The sequence below is a fragment of the Cynocephalus volans genome, chromosome 7 (assembly GCF_027409185.1).
Source record: "Cynocephalus volans isolate mCynVol1 chromosome 7, mCynVol1.pri, whole genome shotgun sequence".
NCBI lineage: Eukaryota > Metazoa > Chordata > Mammalia > Dermoptera > Cynocephalidae > Cynocephalus > Cynocephalus volans.
In genome coordinates, this window is record NC_084466.1 from 55965099 (window position 1) to 55980117 (window position 15019).

The 15019-nt window shown below is 32.6% G+C and overlaps 1 pseudogene; it reads right to left on the reverse strand.

Annotated features, from left to right (window-relative positions):
- Nucleotides 1–382: 382 nt before the first annotated feature.
- LOC134382900 (U2 spliceosomal RNA) lies at nt 383–542 on the reverse strand (annotated as a pseudogene).
- Between the last annotated feature and the right edge of the window lie 14477 nt (nt 543–15019).

Consider the following 15019-nt stretch of genomic DNA (forward strand, 5'->3'; position numbering starts at 1 on the left):
TTTTAAGGCCTTTCACATCAGGCAGCTTACTTCTTTAAGCCAGCAAAGGAGAAGGTTTATACCTCCAGTCAGTTAAGACAGCATCTTATAAAACATAACTTAATCACAGGAAGGAAGGACATCCCTTCACTTTAGGCATTTAGTGTAACCTAATAGGTGCGTGACTTCTCATCACCTTTGCTGTATTCAGTTGATTAGAGGAACATCACAGGTCCAACTCACCATCAGTAGGAGAGGCACAGCAGCATGGAAAACAGGAAAGACAAATTACTGTGCTTCTTATGAACTAAAGAAAAAAATGCACATATGTTATTAATACCAAGAGTACAGTACCTTTCAATATAATAAGCATGAAATATTATTGATATTAGTTGAAAAGTTGAAAGGTTTTCATGCACATACACATAGCCACGCACACACATAAATGTATATATTTCTAAAATACAGGAGGCATGCTATAAAAACTTCTGCAAGAGAAGCATGTATAAAGTGAAGTTAATAATATCCTACACTTGATCTTAGCCAAAAGGCCGAGAAGCTATGAGGTTAATAATATTCTATTTGAGGTTGTAAAAATAAAATAAGATAGCACATGAAAACAGGTTATTAAATTGACTGGATTATTGAATGTATAAGCAAAAAGTCACTAGCGATGACAAGCATCATTATGCTTTCTTTGAGAACACCAGATTTCTTCATGTCCAGGATAATAGCTTATGAAGCAACCATGGTATTTCCAATCAATTTTTAGTACTAAAAAGTACCCTGGCCAACTGAGTTTGACAAATTTGTAAAGGCACTTCATAGAAAAAGGATAGCCTTCTCAATAAAAGATACTGGAACACTTGTGTGTCAACATACACAATAATGAACCTCAATACATACCTCACACCATATATTAATTCAATATATTAATTCAATATAGACCACAGACTTAATTGTAAAATATAACACTATTTAACTTCTAGAAGAAAATAAAGGAAAAATACATGTGATTTGATGATACAGTTTTTAGAAACAATGACAAAAGCTCAACCCATTTTTAAAACACTTTTTAAAAAATCTGTTAAAAATTGAACTTTATCAAAATTAAAACAAAACCTTTGCTTTATGGAAGACACACTTTCTGAAAGTATGAAAGACACACTGTTAAAAGACAAGCCCCAAAGTATAAGAAAATATGTAGAATCACATAGTTGATAAAGAACTCATCCACAATATATAAAGATCTCTTAAAATTAATCAATAAGAAAACAAACAAAAACACTATTAAATATGAACAAAATGTCTGAACAGACACTATCAAATAAGATATATGATTGGAAAAATAAATGATAAAAAATGATAGAATATGTTCAACATCATTTGTCACTATAGAAACAAATTAAAATCACAAAGTGATATCACTGCTCATCCATCCAAATGACTGAAATCTAAAGCACTGGAAATAACAAATCCTAAAGAAGATGTGGAGCAACAGGAACTCTCATTAATGACTGTATAAATGCAAAATAGTGTGTCCTCTTCGGAAGACAGATTGTCAGTGTCTCATAAGTTTAAACATAGACTTACATGACCCAGCAATTACACTCTTATTTAACACAGGTAATTTAGAAATTATGTTCACAGAAAATTTTGTACATAAATGTATATAGTAGCTTTATTATAATATCACAGACTAGAAGTGACCAAGATGTTCTTCAATCAGTAAATGAATAAACAGTACATCTATATAGTGGAATATTATTCAGAGATATACAAGAACTGAGCTATTGATCACAGACCCATATGGATAAATTTAAATGCAATTTGCTATGGGAAAGCAGCCAGACTCACATAGCTACATATTGTAGTTTCCATTCACATAATGTTCTGGATAAGGCAAGATTATAAGGATGAAAAAAGATCAGTAGCTCCCAGGTATTGGGAGAGGAGTAGGTTGTCTGTAAAGGGAATGAACAGAGGAATTTTTATGGTCATGGATATAAAATTACATGTATTTCTTAAAACCCATAAGATATGTCCATCCCAAAGAGTATAGTTTGAAATATGAAAATTAAATACACACACAGGATGGTGAGTATCACATGGTGCAACGCATAGTCAAAGATTAATCTAACTGTCCCATAAATTTAGAATAGGACTTTACTGAAGGACATGGGGGAAAAGGAGGTGACTTATTTAACTTTGGAAAAATATTGATTTGACTGTAAATTCTAAGGCTAAAAACCAATAGAAACTGTACTATATCTGGTAAATTTTTTATCACATGAATAGAATTTAGCCATTCTGTAAGTACTTTATGTGAATACTAAGGTTGAGAAAAGGAAATAAATGGAAAATAATGACAGCCAAGTTTCTCACTGTCAGAAGAAGTTAGAAATAAGCAAGAGAGGAAAACTAGAATGAATTCTATAATAATAGATTAAAGACTGAGACATCATTATGTATCCCTGTTAAGTTTAATAGACATGCAGATATATCAATACAGAAATGACTACAGATATGTGTATATACATGTTTTTTTTTATGTATATACATGTATTTCCTACCTCTGTCTACCAAGAGGGACTTAAAGCAGTGACACGCCAGCAGCAACAAAAATATGCAAAGATCAGATCTTGGTTCTTAAATACCAAAGTTTTTCAAACAATGACTGATTCCAGGGTGGGTGCAAGGAAAACACAAGGTGAACATAGGGCATATTGTAGTGTCAGAAAATGCTCAGTAACAAAGAGTATGGCAGGTCTAGAGAATACAGGCACCAACTTGAAAGAGTTCCCAAAAAGAGTTGCCAAAACTCAAACAACTTGTGCAATAAAATAAATTAGCTTGTATTGGATTATAACACTGTATTAGTTTTATATTACTACCACAATACACTAATACAAATGTAGTGGCTTCACACAATACAAACATCAGTTCTGCAAGTCAGAAGCCCAAGGGGATCACTGGCCTAAAACTCAATCACTGGCAGAGTTGTACCTTTTTTAGAGACTCTACGGGAGAATCTGTTTCTTTGCCTTCGGCTTCCAAAGGACATCCACTTTCATTGCCTGGTAGTCCTTTTCTTTCATTTTTCAAAGCCAGCAATGTTGCATTCTTCTGACAATGCTTCCTAAGTCTTATCTCCCTCTTACTACAGAGGAGGTAAGTTTATTTTATTTTTTTTATTGAAACATAATTGATTGTGCATATCTGTGGGGTACAGCATTAAATTTCAATAACTATGGGCAATATGTGATGATCAAATCAGGATAATTAGTATATTCAACATTACACAATGTAATCATTTTTTGTGGCCCTTTACCAATTTTTTGCTAACCTCCCTCTCCTTCTCCTGTTCCCACCTCTGGCAGCCTCAGTTCTGTTCTCTCCTTTTGAAAATTCAATGAATTATTGTGATTGTTATATCTTTTTTATTTGTTTATTTTTTAGCCTCCACTTATTAGTGAGGACATGCAGTGTTTCTCTTTCTCTGCCTGGTTTATTTCACTTAACATCATTTTCTCTAATTTCATCTATGTTTCTGCGAATGGCAGAAGTTCATTCTTTTTTATGGCAAAGTAGTATTCCAGTGTGCATATATACCATATTTTTCTTATCCATTCATGTGTAAATGGACATTTAAGTTAGTTACAACATTTGGCTATTGGGAATAGAGCTGCGATAAACATGGGTGTGCAGGTATCCCTTCGACATTATAATTTCCATTCCTTTGTGTATATATCCAGCAGTGGGATTGCTGGATTGTGTAATCTACTTTTAAAGACTTATATAAGAAGAATGGATGTACTGAGATAATCCAGGATAATTTCTTTGTCTCAAGATCTGGAACTGTAGTCACATCTGCAAAGTCCATTCTGCCATGTAAAGTAATATTCACAGGTTTTGGGAATTAGAATGTGGACAAGTTTAGGGAGCCATTGTCCTGACTGCCATGAACACAAATTACAAAATAAATATACATGATCCATACTGATATAAATAATTGAAAATATAAATAAATGGGGGAGAAAAGAAAATTTTTCCTTATAGAAGAATTTCAAATAATATATGTAGCTGTTCCCCCTTCTAGGACAGAAAGCCTTTCTGTGGGCTGGACTTAGTGACTCATTTCTAAAGAATAACTTTACTGAGGAAAATGTAATGTCTTTAGAGTGAAGAAGCCCATCAGACACTACTTTAACCAAGTGATTAAGTTAATGTCACCAGTGGTATCATATTTATATCATGCACCCACTGATATAATATGCTAAGAAGGCATTTAGCCTTGGTGACATCTTCTCCAATACTCATAACTCTAGTATAAGCGTGAGAAAAACAGTAGAAAAATCCAAATTGAGATCATTCTGCAGGCCATTTGACCAGTACTTATTAACACATTTATGTTTTTGAAAAATAAGGAAAGACTGAGGAACTGTCACAGACCAGAGGAGACTAAAGAGACATCATAACTAAATGCAATGAGGTATGCTGGATTGGATCATGGTTTCTATTGATCAACATCCTGTCTGCTAAAATAATAATAGCTAACATTGATCATGTGCCACCCATTGCTGAAGCATTTTTCATGTTCTAGTTCACTTAATATTCAAAACAATCCAATATATCTCATTAATGAGTTGGGAAACTGGACTGAGTTTATGATACTAATAAAAATCAGAGTTGTGAATTTAACTAGAGCTTTTTGACTGCAGAGTGAGTGCTCTTTATCATGTGGCTACACTGCCTCACTCTCCTATGAAGGACCTTAGTCCAGATGCTGTGGGAGTGTAGCTCACTCCCAATAGAGTCCTCTTTCCTCTGTCTTCTAGTAAAGACATTTCCAGCTACATCTTCTTACCTGCAATTATTTCTTTACACCAGTTTTATTGAAACATAATTAGCATGCCATAACAATCTCTGTTTTTTAAAGTTTACAATCACATATTTTTTAGCATATTAACAGAAATATGCAAACATCTCCACTGTCTAATTTTAAAAGGTTTTAATCACCCACAGAAGAAACCCCATTGCATTCTCAATCTTTTACCATTCCCCCCAGCCCCTGGAAACCACTAATCTATTATTGTCTCTGTGGATTCTCATATACAGGACATCTGTTATAAATAAAATCATAAAATATGTGGTCTTTTGTGACTGGATTTTTCACTTAGTATAATGTTTTCAAGTTCCATTCATGTTGTAGCATGAATATTTTTCTTTTCTATTACCTTGTAAGAGTCCATTGAGAGAATGTACAATTCAATATTGTTCATTTACTCATCAGATGATGGACATTTGTATTGTTTGCACTTTTTAGCTTTGATGAATAAGGCTGCTATGAATATTCATGTGCAAGTTTTGTATAAAAATATGTTTTCTTTTGTCTTGATATATTGTTAGAAATAAAGTCACTGAGTCATGTAGTAACTCTATGTTCAACAATTTCATGAATTGCCATTTTTTTAAAGTAGCTGAATCATTTTACAATTTCACCAGCAATGTATGAGAGTTCCAATTTATCCATCCTCACCAACACTTATTATTGTATTTTTTATTGTAGCAACCTAATGGGTGCAAAGTGGTATTACACTGGAGTTTTGGTTTTCATTTCTCTGGTGACATACAGTATTGAGCATCTTTTAATGAGCTTATTGGCTATTTCTATATATTCTTGGGAGAAATGCCTTTACAAATTCTTAGCTCATTTTTAATGGGATTATTTGAGTGCTTTAAATTTTTGAGCTGTAAGATTTCTTTATACACTTTAGATTAAAGTTCATTCTCAGATATTTGCAAGTAGTAGTATTTTCTCCCATTCTGTGGGTTTTCTTTTCACTCACACTCTTGATGGTGTTCTTTAAAACACAAATGTTGTTCATTTTAATGAAGTAAAATATACCTATTTTTTAATCTTGCTTTTGTGCTTTTTGGTGTCATATTTAAGAAATTTTTGCCCAATACAAAGTCACAAAGATTTACTCTTCTGTTTCTTCTAAAAGTTTAGAGATTTAGCTTTTATATTTAGATTGATGGTTCATTTTTGAGTTAATATTTGTATATAATATAAGGAAAAGTTTCAACTTTATTCTTTTTTAAATGAATATTCAGTTGTCCCATAACTACTTGTTGAAAAGACTATTCTTTCCTTCATTGGATTGCCTTTGAATCCTTGTCAAAAATCAGTTAACTATAGGTGTAATTTTTTACTAATGTCCTCTTAATTATACTACATTGAGCTATATATCTATTTTTATCAAATCACTACACTCTCCTTATTAGCATTGCTTTGTAGTAGATTTTGAATTTGGAAAGTTTGGATCATCCAACTTTGATTTTTTCAAGACTGTGGTGGTGATTTTTGTCGCTCACATTTCTATAGGATCGGCTGGTCAATTTCTTTCATAAAGGTACCTGAGCTATTAATAGATATTGCATAGAAACTGCAAATTGATTTTGAGAGTATGTCCATTTTAGTAGTATTAAACCTTTAGATTCATGAATATGGGATATGTTCTTTAATATAGATGTTTAAATTCTTTCAAAATTGTCTTCTAGTTTTCAGGGTAAAAATTGAACTCGTTTTTGTAAATATTTCAAATATCTTATTTATTATGCTATTGCAGAAGAAGTTGTTTCCTCCATTTGATTTTCAATTTTTCAGTGATATTGTATAGAAGTGTAATTAGTTTGTATGTTGATACTGTATCTCATAAACTTTCTGGACTTATTTATTAGTTTAATAAGTTTTGTAAAGTGTTTAGTATTTTCAATGTAAAAAGTCTGTCATCTAAATATAAGATAGTTTAACTGTTTTTCTAATCTTGATGCCCTTTATTTCTTTTACTTGCCTAATTTCCCTGTAGACCCTTCAGTACAGTATTAGGCAGTAAGTAGTTGCAAAAGTGGACATACTTGTCTTGTTTCTAAACTTAGGAAGAAAGCATTCAGCCTTTCACCATTAAGACTGTCAGCTGTTTGTTTTTGAAGATGTCCATTATGAGGTTGAGAAAATTACCTGCCATCCCTACCTTGTTTTTATCATGAAAGATAGTGTGTATATATATCTAGTGTGTGTGTGTGTGTGTGTGTGTGTGTGAGAGAGAGAGAGAGAGAGAGAGAGAGAGATGATTATGTCATTTCTGTTTTGTATTATATTAATATGATGTATTATATACATTTAGTTTTGGATATTAAGAAAAACTTGCAGGCCTGGAATAAATCCCACTTGGTCATTATCTTAGTCAAGGTTCTCCAGAAAGCAGAACCAATAGGATGAGTATATGTATTCTCGTGAAATTTATTTTAAAGAATTGGTGTACACTATAGTGAAGGCTGGAAAGTCCAAAATCTGCAGAATAGGCCAGCAGGCCAGGCACCCAAGAAAGAGTGCAGCTCAAGTTGGAAGACAATGTTCTGGCAGAATGACCTCTTTTTCATGGACAGTCAGTGTTTTTTCTATTAAAACCTTCAACTGATTGGATGTGGCCCACCCACCTTATGGAGATAATCTTTATTCAAACTCTATTAATTTAAATGCTAATCTCATCTAAAAAAAATTTTCACAGAAACATTTAGAATAACATTTGACTGAATATCTGGGTACTATGGCCTGGCCAGATTGAAACAAAATTAACCATCACAATAATATTGGATAACACATTTTTATATGTTACTGTATTTGGTTTACTAGTATTTTGAGTATTTTGTATCTATGTTAATAAAGGATATTAGTGTTTTCTTTTAATGTCTTTGTCTAGTTTGGGTGTCAAAGTATCTATGAGCTCATAGAATGAATTGTGTCATGTTCCTTCCTCCCTCCCATTTTTTGGAATAGTTTATGAATAGTATTAATTTTTCCTTAAATAATCTATTTGGGCTTGAGCCTTCACACTTTGTGTGAAGTGTTTTTTGGTTTTTGGTTTTTGGGTTTTTTACTGATTTTATTTCTTTCTTTTTATAGTTTATTCAGGTTTCTTATTTCTTCTTCAACCAGTTTTGGTGGTTTAGTTACTTCTAAAATTTTTTCAATCTCATATAATTTATCAATTTTGTTGCCATAGTGTTTTTCATAGTGTCCTTTTATACTACTCTATTTTTGTAAGGTCAGAAGACATTACCTCTTTGTGTTTTTGAGATTTGAGGTTTCTCTATTTTTTGTTTTTATTAGCTAAATGTTCATAAGTTTTGTTGAACTTTTCAAATAACCAACTTTTAATTTTGTTTATCTAATATTTTTCTATTTTGTACTTAATTTATTGCACCCTAATTTTTTATCATTTCCTTCCTTCTATATACATTAGGTTTAATTTATTCTTCTAGTTTCTTAAGGTGAAAGCTCAGTAGTTACTGATTTGAGATCTTTCTTTTTCTTAATATAGATAAATAGGAATTTTCCTCTAATCACTGCTTTAGTAGCAATCCATATCTTTTGATATATGGTGACTTCCTTTTATTTATCACAAAGTACTTTCCAATTTCCATTATTGTTGCTTGCTTGCTTTTATTTTTGTGTTTAGTTTGTTTTTTGATACATTGATTATTTAGTGGTGTAAGTGCTCTTTAAATTTGTATGTTTCTTAAATATGCTTCTCATTAATTTCTGATTTTATAACATTGTAGTCAGAAAATAAATTAGATGATTTACATACTTTTATATTTATTGCAGCTTTTTTGTGGCCTTACAGTTGTCATATGTCAACCTCTCTGAATTGTACCTGTGAACAACCCCATGACTGACTTCAGATAAAAGAGAAACATATTTTCTCTTCCTGTGAAGAAAGGACAGAAAATGATATATCACTTCAATCTCTCTCCTTCAACATGTTCTGCTTCCATCTCTTACTGGCAGAAGATAGTTGATTATCTACTAATGACAGAAATATTTCAAAGATACACATTTTGCATGGTTAGAATTAATTTAGAATATAGTAGTAGTGGGGGTTCTTTTTGTTATTAACTTCTGGATTAATACTACAGAATTTGAATTTCCATTATGTATTCATATTATTGTTACTATCAAGTTTTTCAAAAGGTATTAGCTCTTTTTATTCCCCTTTAAGGTAGCTGGTATATTAAATGAAATAATTAAAAAGAATTAGAAATTAGAATAAAGTTTTGAAAAATATTCTAAAATTACTAAAATGACAGAAGAGAAATCTGAGAAAGAAGAGCAAGGAAGAAAGCAAACAGAAGGAATAGAGTCAGAAACAGCTCTGGCGTAAAGATGGGAAATTTAAGAAGGGTGAAGTTGCCTACAAAAAGCAGAAAAGACAAGGAAACTGAGAACCGAAAATAAGTTATGATGCAAAAGCAGCTGACAAATCACAGACCTGGGAATATAAATATTTTATCCAAATTAAAATTTTTTAATCATTAAAATTCTGTTCAACTCTATCTACAGAAGATTAGAGAGCCAGTTAAGCAAAAGTGGTTTTGACCTAACAAATGTTTCCATATAAAAATAAAGCATTTTATAGCAATTCGACATTAATTTACAAGTATCTATTATTTACCATAATTGACCTTGAGAATAAAAAATTGATTGACATGCACCTTGCTTTAGAATAGCTTACAGTATAATATTAGTGCCTAGATAAAACAATAAGTATTTTTAAAAGAATACTGAGCACTATTACAAAAGTGCACAAAGGATTTGTTTGTGTGTTTTCAGTGAACATAAAATTTATCAGCCATATAGAGATGGAACAATAATTATAAAATGGGAATGTCTATATAAATCTGCAACTAAATGTGAAACTTAGACAGAGTTAAACAAAATCAAAGGAGTTAGGAAATACAACTGTGTAAGTGACCACAGAGTACATTTGTTCAGAGGAAACACGTTGATCACATAGGAATAATGGTTCATTACATACTTATATTGCAGAATATTTACTGGACAGTTTTATTTTTAAAAATATATAATATCTGAAAATATATCTAGTGAAGAAAAAATTTTTTAAAATTTTATAAATGGATTGTTTCAATAGACATTGTAACACTTTAAAAATTGTATTTGTCACTCACTTTTCATCTGAGAATTTCAACATGCTTACTAAACTATTAACAGATTATAAATATGAATAGAAAATACAAGTTCGAGTTCACACAATTTTTCTGATTTAAGGTCCTGAGCAAACAATTCACTTTCTACTTTGTAATATTCCGTGTTTATTTCCCATAAAACTTTTTAAATTATTGTTTAAGTTGGTGAATTATTCCTTCAAGAGATATCAGAAATGCTCAGTTTTCTTCGGTTCATATTTCTTTTTTAAAAAAAATGAAGATATAGGCCTCTTCAACTTTTATAATTTTGTAGAATTTATGCAGATTAACCTAGATATATCTCACAGAATTTATTTAATATAAAACTGGATTATAATTAAAAAAACAAAAATAAATGGGTTCCACCCATAATATTTATTTTAGTAGTAATGTGAAGAGACATTTACTACAAAGTCCATGTTTTATTGTGGACAAGATAAGTTGATCTCTGGAATATTGTCATCATTCAGTGATGAAATATAATGATTTATTATATATTCCTTCCTTGTTTTAAATATGATATCTATTTTATGATATTCATTTTAGAAAATACAGACATTATAAGTAATAACATATAATTTGCCTGTAAATACAGGTATCTCATATTTCTCATGAGAAACCAGCAGAAGCCAATGGAAAAGAGTTCACAAGTTTTTGTGAAGTCCCTTTGACTCTGGTGCTTACAGAGCTTTTACTCTCACACACTGGCTCATACATGGCCTTTATATTCATTAATGTTTAGTAGACCTACTATTACACACTTGTATGGCATTCTGCCCTTTCCCTTGCACTCTGCCGTGGGTGAAATACTCCACACCCCAGAGAGAAGCTTGACTTCTCCCTTCCAGGAATTTGGGTGATTTGGTTGCCCTACAATCTGTCCTCACTGATGTGTTCAAAGAAAGTTACGATTTTTTAGTGTTCTCCTCATTTTTTTCCTGTTAGATGGGAGGAATACTCTTTCCAGCTTTCTACATCCAGGCAGAGGTGGAACACGAACCTTCAGAAAATTAAAGTGGAAAAACACTGCTGTAAACAAATTGAAATAAAGCCTCGAAATTTGTACAACCTTAAAATGAACTTCAAGGATTACAGCAGATAAGATTAAGGCATATGTAAGATATAGTTCAGTATTTCTGAAAAATTTCAGAAGGTGCCAGACTGTAGAATTGCAGACTTGCTGTAAAGAAACCTATTAATCTGATGCCTGTCCTTGCTTAAAACCCTCCATAGTATGCTCTCAATGGATAACCTCCATACTACATATGACATGTTCTATGAAGTCCTTAATGTCAGGCTCTTCATTCCTTCAGTCATCCATGACTTTTCCATTCTAATTAAGACATGCTTTCATACTTGTTCTTGAATCCTGCCTCAAGGCAACCATGTTGTTACCTCTGCCCATGTTCTGAGTCCCATGATTCAGAGAGGTCTATTCTACAAAATATCAAAATAAGATTCAATAATCAAAACAAAACAAACAAACAAACAAAAAAACCCTTTTATTCTCTCTATTCTTACATTCTTACCCTGCTTTAATTTTTACTTATGGCTCCTGTACCTAAAATAACACTATTTATTTTTTATTTCTTAATTGCCCCAGCCTAGGACATAATCAGTTGCTTGTAATGACTTAGCACATATTTGTTGAATGTAGAAATATGAATATATTAATGAAGAATAAATGAAGGATTAAGAATATTATTATAAATGCAAAATATATTGAAAATTTCTATTTTTTCCCATCGTGTTTAATATATCATGAAATATTCTGGTGAGACCTTGGAAAAATTCTCTAAATGGGACAGTATATCTCTATAACACTATCTGGTAATGGTTTTTCATTTTATTTTACAAGAAATGAAAGAAATTAATGAGACATAAAAATGAACTTTCAGCAAAGTACATATTTCTGCTGAGATGTATTTGTAATAAACAAGAGTAAGTATAGTCTGTCTAAAGTTCCTTTTTTACAAAATCCCATTTGCTTGAGAATTGCAATAGATTGATTATCTGTCCATCTACCTATCAACGTATTCATCCACTCACTCATCCATCTATGCATCTATCTATTGACCGAGACAATCTTAATGCTCACTGCCCCCCAGTTTTGCTAAAATTTAGAAAGATTTCTTTGTGGCTATAGTCCCCTGACCTCCCTTTTCGAACATTTATGTTAGAAAACTTGCAATTGTAAATTATTTCTTTACTAACCTCTTGCCAGTCTTACAATCCAGGAAAGTCTTTTTCATGGACCTGTAAGCTATCCCTTTGAAATGTAATCATCAAGAAAGTTAGCACTCCTATCTGCCAGTCTCTGTGGGATAGAAGGAGCCTAAGTTAGATTAGTGACATTTGCCAAACACAGATGTTTAATCATATTGACCAACCTCCCCCATCTTCAAGTACATTGCCAGTAGTTGACCTCAACACCTAAAAAAATTTCTTGTCATTTTTTTTTTTCAGAGTAGTTAACTTTCATCTCTCTCTCTCTCCTATTGCAATAGTGCTAAACAAAGTCTTCCTTATCTGTTTAACTTATCTGGTTCAATTTTTCCTTGATGCTAACCAACTAGCTCTTGATAAAGACTGACTGGAATTAGATCCAGATGACCCCATTTATGTGACTTTGAGAAAGTTTTTAATCTCTCTGTGCAATATTCACTCACCTCCATCACACATTCTACACAATTATTGAAAATCAAAGTTGTGCCCCACATGTATGCATAGTAAAAACTAAAATAAATAAATAAATAAAATGAAGAAAATAATGCACTTGTTTCAAAGACTTGTTAAAAGAAGTGAAAGTGATAATGTAATACACTTATAGCAAATAATTTTTTTTTTTTATTTTTATTTTTATTTTTATTTTTATTTTTTTAAATTTTATTTTGTCGATATACATTGTAGCTGATTATTGCTTCCCATCACCAAAACCTCCCTCCCTTCTCGCTCCCCCCCTCCCCCCCGACAATGTCCTTTCTGTTTGCTTGTTGTATCAACTTCAAATAATTGTGGTTGTTATATCTTCTTCCCCCCCCCCCCCGGTTTGTGTGTGTGTGTGTATGTGTGTGTGTGAATTTATATATTAATTTTTAGCTCCCTCCAATAAGTGAGAACATGTGGTATTTCTCTTTCTGTGCCTGACTTGTTTCACTTAATATAATTCTCTCTAGGGCCATCCATGTTGTTGCAAATGGCAGTATTTCATTCGTTTTTATAGCTGAGTAGTATTCCATTGTGTAGATGTACCACATTTTCCATATCCACTCATCTGATGATGGGCATTTGGGCTGGTTCCAACTCTTGGCTATTGTAAAGAGTGCTGCGATGAACATTGGGGAACAGGTATACCTTCGACTTGATGATTTCCATTCCTCTGGGTATATTCCCAACAGTGGGATGGCTGGGTCGTATGGTAGATCTATTTGCAATTGTTTAAGGAACCTCCATACCATTTTCCATAGAGGCTGCACCATTTTGCAGTCCCACCAACAATGTATGAGAGTTCCTTTTTCTCCGCAGCCTCGCCAGCATTTATCGTTCACAGTCTTTTGGATTTTAGCCATCCTAACTGGGGTTAGATGGTATCTCAATGTGGTTTTGATTTGCATTTCCCGGATGCTGAGTGATGTTGAGCATTTTTTCATATGTCTGTTGGCCATTTGGATATCTTCCTTAGAGAAATGCCTACTTAGCTCTTTTGCCCATTTTTTAATTGGGTTGCTTGTTTTCTTCTTGTAAAGTTGTTTGAGTTCCTTATATATTCTGGATATTAATCCTTTGTCAGATGTATATGTTGCAAATATTTTCTCCCACTCTGTTGGTTGTCTTTTAACTCTTTTAATTGTTTCTTTTGCTGTGCAGAAGCTTTTTAGTTTGATATAATCCCATTTGTTTATTTTTCCTTTGGTTGCCCATGCTTTTGGGGTCGTATTCATGAAGTCTGTGCCCAGTCCTATTTCCTGAAGTGTTTCTCCTATGTTTTCTTTAAGAAGTTTTATTGTCTCAGGGTGTATATTTAAATCCTTAATCCATTTTGAGTTGATTTTAGTATACGGTGAGAGGTATGGATCTAGTTTCATTCTCCTGCATATCGATATCCAGTTATCCCAGCACCACTTGCTGAAGAGGCAGTCCCTTCACCACTGAATAGGCTTGGTGCCTTTGTCAAAGATCAGATGGCAGTAAGTGTGTGGGTTGATTTCTGGATTCTCTATTCTATTCCATTGGTCAGTGTGTCTGTTTTTATGCCAGTACCATACTGTTTTGGTTATTATAGCTTTGTAGTATAGCTTAAAGTCAGGTAGTGTTATGCCTCCAGCTTTATTTTTTTTGCTGAGCATTGCTTTGGCTATTCGTGGTCTTTTATTGTTCCATATAAATGTCTGAATAGTTTTTTCCATTTCTGAGAAAAATGTCTTTGGAATTTTGATGGGGATTGCATTGAATTTGTATATCACTTTGGGTAGTATGGACATTTTCACTATGTTGATTCTTCCAATCCAAGAGCATGGAATATCTTTCCATCTTCTTGTATCCTCTCTAAGTTCTCTCAGCAGTGGTTTGTAGTTCTCATTATAGAGATTTTTCACATCCTTGGTTAACTCAATTCCTAAGTATTTTATTTTTTTGGTGGCTATTGTAAATGGGCAGGCTTTCTTGATTTCTCCTTCTGCATGTTCACTATTGGAGAAAAGAAATGCTACTGATTTTTGTGTGTTGATTTTGTATCCTGCTACTGTGCTGAAATCATTTATCAGTTCCAACAGTTTTTTTGTAGAGGTTTTAGGCTGTCCAATATATAGGATCATGTCATCTGCAAACAGGGACAGTTTGACTTCATCTTTTCCAATCTGGATGCCCTTTATTTCCTTCTCTTCTCTGATTGCTCTGGCTAGTACTTCCAACACTATGTTGAATAGAAGTGGTGAGAGTGGGCATCCTTGTCTAGTTCCTGTTCTTAAAGGAAAAGCTTTCAGCTTTT